This window comes from Dipodomys ordii, unplaced genomic scaffold, assembly GCF_000151885.1.
Source record: "Dipodomys ordii isolate 6190 unplaced genomic scaffold, Dord_2.0 Scaffold36, whole genome shotgun sequence".
NCBI lineage: Eukaryota > Metazoa > Chordata > Mammalia > Rodentia > Heteromyidae > Dipodomys > Dipodomys ordii.
This window is the reverse complement of record NW_012267252.1, coordinates 5,940,615-5,949,404: the sequence shown is the minus strand read 5'-3', so window position 1 is coordinate 5,949,404 and position 8,790 is coordinate 5,940,615. Positions and strand designations below refer to the sequence as shown.

The window sequence follows — 8,790 nt, the reverse complement described above, 5'->3', positions numbered from 1 at the left end:
CTAGCCTTCAGACTGAATTGCTTGCTGATTTGGATGATACTGAATTTCTGTGTAAGCTTGACTATTTACAGCTGGTGCATAAGAGTATGTGGCCCCAGCTTGGCGCATTATATGATTCTGCTTCTATTCCTACCCCCCATTTGTTTAAACCAGGGGACTGGGTGTTTCTTCGAAGACACAACTTGAGATCTCTGGAACCACGGTGGAAGGGACCTTACGTGGTGCTACTGGCTACACCCACTGCCCTTAAGGTGGATGGCATTGCTGCTTGGATCCACTGCTCCCATGCCAGACCAGCTGACCCCTTTGCCCTGGACGACCGTGGGGAAACATGGGAAGTCTCCAAGCATCCTACCCAACCACTCTGCATATGCCCCAAGAAAAGAAAAATGAACTGATTGTTATTGGTATTGTTGTTTAATAGTATGGCTAAGGTCAGAGAGGGACGATACCCGTTCAAGATCAAAAGCTGTTGGAGTTTAGTTTTGGGCCGGAGCCACAAGATTGTGTCTGAGGACCATAAGTCAAGGAGGGGGAGGGGGCGGAATGAAAGGTTAAAGTACTTGAGGCAGTGACCATTTGTTGCTTGTTTCAAAGCAGAGCAACACGTGGTGCTAAACCACCTGGTTGTGTGCCTTTATAAGACTTGCAAATCCTTAGCTCCGGGGCTCTCCTCCTAGGCTCTTCTGTGTCGAAGTGTAGGACGAGGCCAGAGCTGCAGCCCCTTTAAATAAAACCTTAAAACAGCTATAGAGTCTGACTCTCGGTGGTCTTCTTGGTGGGGGTCCTGTGACCTAGGCATAACACAGCAAACTCTGTGAGACTCTTATCTCCAATAAACCACTAGACAACCGGAAGTGGTGCTGGGGCTCAAGCGGTAGAGTGCTTGCCTTGAGCTGAAGAGCACAGGGACAGTGCCCAAGCCCTGAGTTCAAGCCCCACAACTGACAAAAAAAGTTTTTTTAAGATATAGATTACTAACAAATATGTAAAAATCTTAAATATAAATACAATATAAGAATGGATTTCAAAGAGTTGGTCTTCATGAAACTTCATTAACACATACAGATGACATTGGTAGGGGCTGACTTCTTCCTATATGACCCAGTCTTCGTGTCCCCTGGATATTCTGTACCAAACAAGAAGCTTCCATGGTACAAGGTTATGACACATGATCTATTTTTTTCTGTTGGTCATGGGACTTGAACTTGGGGTTTGGGGGCTATCCCTGAGCTCTTTTGCTCAAGGCTAGCACTCTACCACTTTGAGTCACACCACCACTCCCAGTTTTCTGGTGGTTGGATAATTAGAGGTAAAAGTCTCATGGACTTTCCTGCCCAGGCTGGCTTTGAAGTATGATCCTCAGAGCTCAGCCTTCTGCTTAGTATTACAGGTGTGAGTACATGTCTTTGGACATATGATCTTATGCTAAGATTTCTGCTCTTCTTGATTTTAGTTCCCAAATATTACTGTTTCTTTCTGTGTTTGCCCAATTAAATCTCAAAACTACTCTGACCTGAGAAATTTATCAAATTGAAACCCTTTAGGCCTATAACAGCATTGGTATGGAGATGAGCGGGAATTAAATAGGACATAAGCTGGTTGCACTATCCCCAAAGATTTATTGTGAAGCTGCCTGTTCAATATAGGTCAAGGAAATAATATGGTTACTTACAAGTTTAATTTGGATATGGAATCTCACATCAAACTCAAAAAACACTCTCAATTGCTCCTTTCCAACCAGGAAGCAGGTGTGGTTCTTGGGAGCAGCTGGGAATAGTAATCTTTTTTTTCTAGTTCAAAGGCTTGAACTCTCAGCCTGGGTGCTCTCCCTGAGCTCTTTTTGCCAAGGCTAGGACTCTGTCACTCAAGTCACATAACCACTTCCCACTTTTTCTGTGATTAATTGGAGATAGGAGATCTCAGGGACTTTCCTGACTGGGCTGGCTTGGAACCCCAATCTTCAGATCTCAGCCTCCTGAGTAGCTAGGATTACAGGAGTGTGCCCATCTTATTTCCTTTTTTTTTTTTTTTGCGGGGGGGGGGGGGGGGGGGTGTGGAAGGAGGAATCAGTCATGGGGCTTGAACTCTGAGCCTGGGCACTATCCCTGAGCTCTTCAGCTCAAGGCTAATGCTCTATCACTTTGAGCCAAGCACCACTTCTGGTTTTCTGGAGGTTAATTGGAGATAAAAGTTTCATGGACTGGCTTTGAATCACAATCTTCAGATCTCAGCCTCCTGAGTAGCTAAGATTACAGGCGTGAGCCTCTGGCACCCAGCTTATTTCATTTTTAACATTATTGTACTATTACTATTTATTGGTAGTACTTTTGTTTGAACTTAGGCTCTTGGATTTGCTAGGTAGTCACTCTAATGTTGAGCCACAACTCCAGCCGTTTTTGTATTTGTTTTTTCCTGTGGCTTGAACACAGGGCCTGGTGTTGTCCCTCAGATTCTGTGCTCAAGGCTAGTACTCTACCACCTGACTTCAGACATGAGCCACCAGTGCCCAGCTTGTACTGGTTCTATCTATCTATCTATCTAATTTGTGCTGGTTGTGGGGCTGAACTCAGGGCCTACGCTCCTTTTTATTTATTTATTTATTTATTTGGTCATGGGACCTGCATTCTGGGCCTGGGCGCTGTCCCTCAGCTCTTGAGCTCAAGGCTAGCGCTCTACCACTGGAGCATCAGTCTCACTTGTGGCTTTTTCTGCTTATGTGGTGCTGAGGAATCGAACCCAGGGCCTCATGCATGCAAGGCAAACATTCTACCACTGAGCCATCTTCCCAGCCCTACCCTGAGCTCCTTTTGCTCAAGGCTGGCATTCTAGCCAGACATCGAATTCTAGATCTTTTGGGTAGTTTATTGGAAATAAAAGATTCATGGCCTTTCTTGCACAGGCTGGCTTTGAACTGTGATCCTCAGATCTCAGCCTCCTGAGTAGTTAGGATTACAGGTTTAAGCCACTGGCACCCAGCTGTAATGTTATTTTTGAGATAGGGTCTCACTTCCTGCCTGGGAATATAAATGGACCACGAACCTCCTATTTTTTTCCTAGGGTAGTTGGCATGACAGATTCCATGCCCAGCTTCTTCTAAGGAAATGGAGTTTTGTGGGCTTTTCTTCCCAGGTTGTCATGGAACCACAGACATCAGATCTCAACCTCCCATGTTGCTAGATGACAGGCATGAGCCCTGGCATCTAGCAATTTATTTTTCAATTTAAAGATGATCATGCAGGCCTGGGAATGTGGCTTAGTGGTAGAGTGCTTGCCTAGCATGCATGAAGCCCTGAGTTGGAATCCCCAATACCACATAAACAGAAAAAGCCAGAATTGGTGCTGTGGCTCAAGTGGTAGAGTGCTAGCCTAGAGCAAAAGAAGCTCAGGGACAGCACCTAGGACTGGGGAAAAAAATTATGCCTATAATCCTATTCAGAAGGCTGAAATCTAATGATCAAGGTCCAAAACCAGCCTGGGAAGACAAATCTGAGACTCTTATCTCCAATTAAACAGCAAAAGCCAAAACGGAGGAGTAGCTCAAGTGATAGAGCACTAACTTTTATTGGAAAAGCCAAGTGAGACTGAGAGGCCCTAAATTCAAACCCCATTCTCCAAGTAAAGCAGAACATGCAGACACTAATCATACAGAGAAGAAAGAGGAGGAAAGAAAAGCCAGGCAAGGCATGATGAAGTCCCAAGCTCTATGCATTGAAAGTTGCCTTTTTTTCTCATCAGACCTATGGTGTCCACAAGATGCCAGGGCAGTATTCTGGGCATTGGAGCTACAGCAGAAAGCCAAACAAGTCCCCTCTCATGGAGGCTAGCAGAGGAGGAGATCAACAACGAACGAACAGGTGAATGTATGATTGTATCAGCCTGAACTATGTGGTGGGTGAGAGTTACAGAAGTCTTCCTCTTCACCTAAAGATCATCCACTGTACCTGGTGAAAAAAAGCAGTCATAAGATTCTACGAGGGCTGGGAAGGTGGCTCAGTAGTAGAGTGTTTGCCTCGAATGCATGAGGCCCTGGGTTCGATTCCCCTACACCACATAAGCAGAAAAAGCCAGAAGTGGCACTGTGGATCAAATGGTAGAGGGACAGTGCTCAGGCCCAAAGTTCAGGCCCCACGACCGACAAAAAAAAAAAAAAAGACTTTAAGACCAGTGTCCTTTTCCTGTTATTTGGAAGGAAAGTTACAATTAAATGAGGTTTGAGATGAAGCCAGATTCTTCAAGGCCTTGAAGCCATGTTGACAATTTTGGTTCTTATTCTTAGTGGGTGAAGGTTTATGAACAGGGGAAGAGAATAGCCATTGTGGGAATGAAGCAATTAGAAAGCTTTTGAAACAATACATGCCAGGGGCCTTACTGTTCATCCACTCCAACCCCTTTAGTTTACTAGTGTAAATAATGTCAGGAAACCAGTCAGAGAGAAGTAGTAGGGGTTGGGAAGGTGGCTCAGTGGTAGAGTGCTTGCCTTGCATGCATGAAGCGCTGAATTCAAGCCTCAGGACTAGGAAAAAAACAGTTTCTGTATGCTGGTAACAAAGCCTTCTCAAATCCCCCCCTTTCCTTCTCAAATCCCCCCTTTTTTTTTGGGTCCGGTTGTGGGGTCTGAACTCTGGGCCTGGGTGCTGTCCCTCACTCTTCAGCTCAAGGCAAGTGCTCTACCACTTGAGCCACAGCGCCACTTCCAGTTTTCTGGTGGTTAATTGGAGATAAGTCCCATGGACTTTTCTGCTTGGGCTGATTTCAAACCACCATCCTCAGATCTCAGCCTCCTAAGTAGCTAGGATTACAGGCATGAGCCACCAGTACCCGGCTTTAATTATTATTTCTATTTACAGATAAGGAAACCAAGACCATAGAAGTTAAAAACTTCCAAGGTTACTCAGAGAGAATGTGTCTAATGTGCCTTGACATGTGGGTTAGATTGCCTCTTCACACATGAAACACTTGTAACAAGATGCAAGGACCATTTATTGAGGAGCCACTATGTAAAGGGGGCTGGGAAGGTGGCTCAGTGGTAGAGTGCTTGCCTTGCATGCCTGAGGCCCTGGGTTCGATTCCTCAGCACCACATAAGCAAAAAGAAAAAAACCGGAAGTGGCGCTGTGGCTCAAGTGGTAGAGCACTAGCCTTGAGCTGAAGAGCTGAGGGACAGTGCACAGACCCAGAGTTCAGGCCCCACGACGGGACCCCCCCCCAAAAAAAAGCACTGGGTTAGAGGCTACCAGGGTAGGAGGCTCATGAGTCCAGCCCCATTGGAGATTAATAAGGAATTTATGCACTATTCAGATTATTGAGAGAAGCTTTGCAAGATGTAGAGCACTCCTGCAGACAGTGATGGGAAAGAGGCTTCCAAAATGAGCTGAGGAGGGACCAGCCAGTATAACAGCAGGAGCAGGAAAGTAGCAAGGTCTTAGGGGAAAGCAGATTTGACCAGGCCGCAATGGAAGACTAGAGGCCATATCATGCAAAACTATTAGAGTAATGAGATTTGGGGAGAAGAGTAGCCCAAGTCAAAGTTGTTAATAAAAAGAGAAAGCTTCGGGGCTGGGAAGGTGGCTCAGTGGTAGAGTGCTTACCTTGCATGCATGAGGTCCTGGGTTCGATTCCTCAGCACCACATAAGCAAAAAGAAAAAAAAAGCCAGAAGTGGTGCTGTGGCTCAAGTGGTAGAGCGCTAGCCTTGAGCTGAAGAGCTGAGGGACAGTGCCCAGGCCCTGAGTGCAGGCCCCCCCCCCAAAAAAAGAGAAAGCTTCAGCCTGGGTTCCTGGAGGAGAAATTTTGTTGAGATGGTAATAAGCTATCAGTTTCTCCAAGACCTTGGCATTGATGGTACAGCTCAGCCGGGCGCTAGAACTGAATTCCTAGGGCATTGCTAAAGCTCACGGCCTATGGAATTCAGTTCTCAGAGCCAGGTGGCCAGTGGTCCCTCATCAGACATTGCCTTCCTGGGCTTCCTTCTATGATGTTCTCCATATTTCCTGAATGAACAAGTTGAATCTCAGGATGAATCCCGGGGTCTCAGAATACTTCCTATCTCAGGGGGAGGGGAGAAGAGACTGAGTTGGGATTAGGGAACCATAGGTAGAGAAATGGACAAGGTACTGGAATAGGCCATGAGAGGAGAGGGCTCAGGGAGAAGACCAGAACTTGGTCTTCCCGACACAGGGCATTGTAGGCCTGTCACCTCCCAGCAAGATGTATTCCTTATGGAGACAAATATAGGGCTAGATGACTGAGGGCCTGGGGAAAGAAAGGTATCTCTCTGCAGACTAAGAGCCTTCCTGAGCCAGATAAGATGTGATTTCCCAAGACATCAGGAGTGCCAGCTCTGAAAAATCTTAAAAGTTCCTCACGTGAATGAAAATATTAAGTGTCTGAAGCTGAATGGAGAAGAATGAGTACTCTGAAACACACTTTCATTTTCTAGAAAGTCAAATCAAGGTCTAAATGCTGTCTTCACTCAAAGGGCAGATCTGCAGCCTGTCCCTGCAGAGGGACACAGCCAAGCCACAGACTCAGGGGTCACTCTACCCCTAGCTCTGCTGAATCCAGAGAAAGGAGAAGTACTTACCCACGATGCCTTCCTCTGGTGCTTCTAGGGCTGGATCTGCAATAATGTGCTTTGTGGTGCTCCTTAAATAGGCCCCCACCCAGCGCCAGCACCCCCGCCCCCACATGGACTCTTCTGAGAAAGGAGGAAGGTGTGGGAGGGCCAGGCACCCTGCCCAGGAGAGCCCTTTTTGACCTCAAGCCAGAGCAAGGACCACTCCTCCAGTTCCAAGTCTTCCCTTCTTTGTCTCATGTCTGTGACTGCCTTTCCCACCCTTGAGATCAGTACCCCACTGCTTTCTCTGCTCTTAAAATCCCTCAAACATCGGTCCAGATCCTGAATTCAAGCACAATTCCTTGTTTTGAGGCTGAGTCATAGGGGAATTGATAGAAACACTTCAGCAGTCTTTCCCTAGCTTTTTGTCAGCTCAGGAGACCCCCATATGGATACTAACTGCAAAAGTCAGCTGAGAGAATTGCTGAGAGGAGGCCAAACTGCACCCACCCCTGTCCCCTGGTGTAGCTTTAGGTGGCATTCAAAGGACAGGTGGATTCTCCCACCTTGGGGAAGCAAAGACTGAAATCTAAGAGTACATTCCAGGAAGGTTAGGTTGGGGCCACTGTGGAATTCTGAGCAAGGCAGAAGTTCCCTGGAACTCTACTGTATGACTAGTGTCTGTGGTGGTCCTTCTCTTCATTAAAGTTTCTATTCTCACCCCCAACAGCACTGACCCTTGCTACACAAACTTGAGTGTCCCTGGAGTTTGAGCTGAAAATGGAGGGGCTTCCCCCTGAGAGATCTTTCCCATCACCCTTCCCTCAAAATTCAGGGAAGTTCTTTCTGACATCCTGCTACATCAGCTGCCATCCAAGAAACAGGAGATGGGGAAGGGAAACAGCACAGTGTTAGGGTATGATTGTGAGGGTCAGAAGCAGAGGCAGCTATACTGAAGAAACCTGAACGTTCCCGGAATAGGGTTGGTAACTAATGAAGAGTCATTGGTATTATGCAATGGCCAGCTGGGGAGGAGGAAAGGGGACCAGAAGGGGAGAGCTGGCAGAGGCCTGGATCTGGATGGCCCTTTCCCTGGGGCCTACCTGGCCAGAGTTCAAAGTGGCTGCCACCCCACCCCTCATTAACCCCAATAGCGCCAGGCTGGCAACCACAGTGGTTTTATGGGAGAAGCCAAGCCAAAATGGGTCCCTCCCTCCTCCTTTTCCTTCCCTCTGCCCCAGCAGCAACAAACTGATCTCTGAAAACCCAGGACCCAGCTCTGGGTGGAGGTGGGGAGCCTGCCATGAGAAATGGGAGATCTTATCTATTTTCACACTGCTCCAGTCCTTAGAGGACAGGACTGGATGAAAAGGGAGAGGATGAAACTTTCTCCCTTAGATTACGATCTCAGCCAAAAGCTATGGCTTTTGGGTTCCCGTGCTCTCTACATGGGGAACATTGAAAGGGGGCTCATCCTTGCTGACTGAGATGGGCTAGTTTGTCCTTGAAGAGGACGCTTTCCTTCTTACCCATTTTGGGGTTCTCAGGAAGGGGGAGTTATGGGCTTCCCCAGGGCATTCCCAGAAAGCTGAGGCAGGAGGAACAGAAACAGGAAGCTGAGGCCTTGCTGGGTGCAACAGTCTTGTCCTAGAATCCCAGCATGGGCACAGGGCACAGGGGCTGGGGGTGGAGGTGGTTTGAAGGTTGTCCCGGATCTGGGCTCAGGTAGATCCTTACCTCTGGCAATTGCTATACTTTTCTTTCCCAAGACATGGGGGAGGCATCCTGCCAAGGGCACAGACGGGGTGGAGGGAGGGGTGGCAGCCCCCCCCCCTCAGCTCACAGAAGGAGAGGGCTTGACCAGCTGGACCGACTGTGAAGGGGGAGACAACTAGACTTGGGAAGTGTTAGCATTAGCCCACCTCCCTAACAGGAAGAACATCGGGTCTGGCAGGAGGGCTACTAGATCCAACCAAGGAGTCACGGTAGTGTGTGGAAAGGCGAGACAGAGAAATCTACAGGATTTCAGGAATAGCCATCATTTATTTTATTTTATTTTATTTTTTGGGGTCCGGTCGTGGGGCCTGAACTCTGGGCCTGGGCACTGTCCCTCAGCTCTTCAGTTCAAAGCTAGCAGTCAACCACTTGAGCCACAGCGCCACTTCTGGCTTTTTTCTTTTTGCTTATGTGGTGCTGAGGAATCGAACCCAGGGCCTCATGCATGCAAGGCAAG

General features: G+C 47.7%; 1 protein-coding gene across 1 annotated transcript in view; it reads right to left on the bottom strand.

Moving 5' to 3' along the window:
• Positions 1 to 6,623, bottom strand: part of Tmem180 (transmembrane protein 180) — a 35,704-nt gene extending 29,081 nt beyond the window's left edge. The window contains exon 1 of the mRNA XM_013017552.1: positions 6,585 to 6,623. The gene's annotated coding sequence lies outside the window, so the exon portion shown is untranslated. The remainder of the gene's footprint in view (positions 1 to 6,584) is intronic.
• Between the last annotated feature and the right edge of the window lie 2,167 nt (positions 6,624 to 8,790).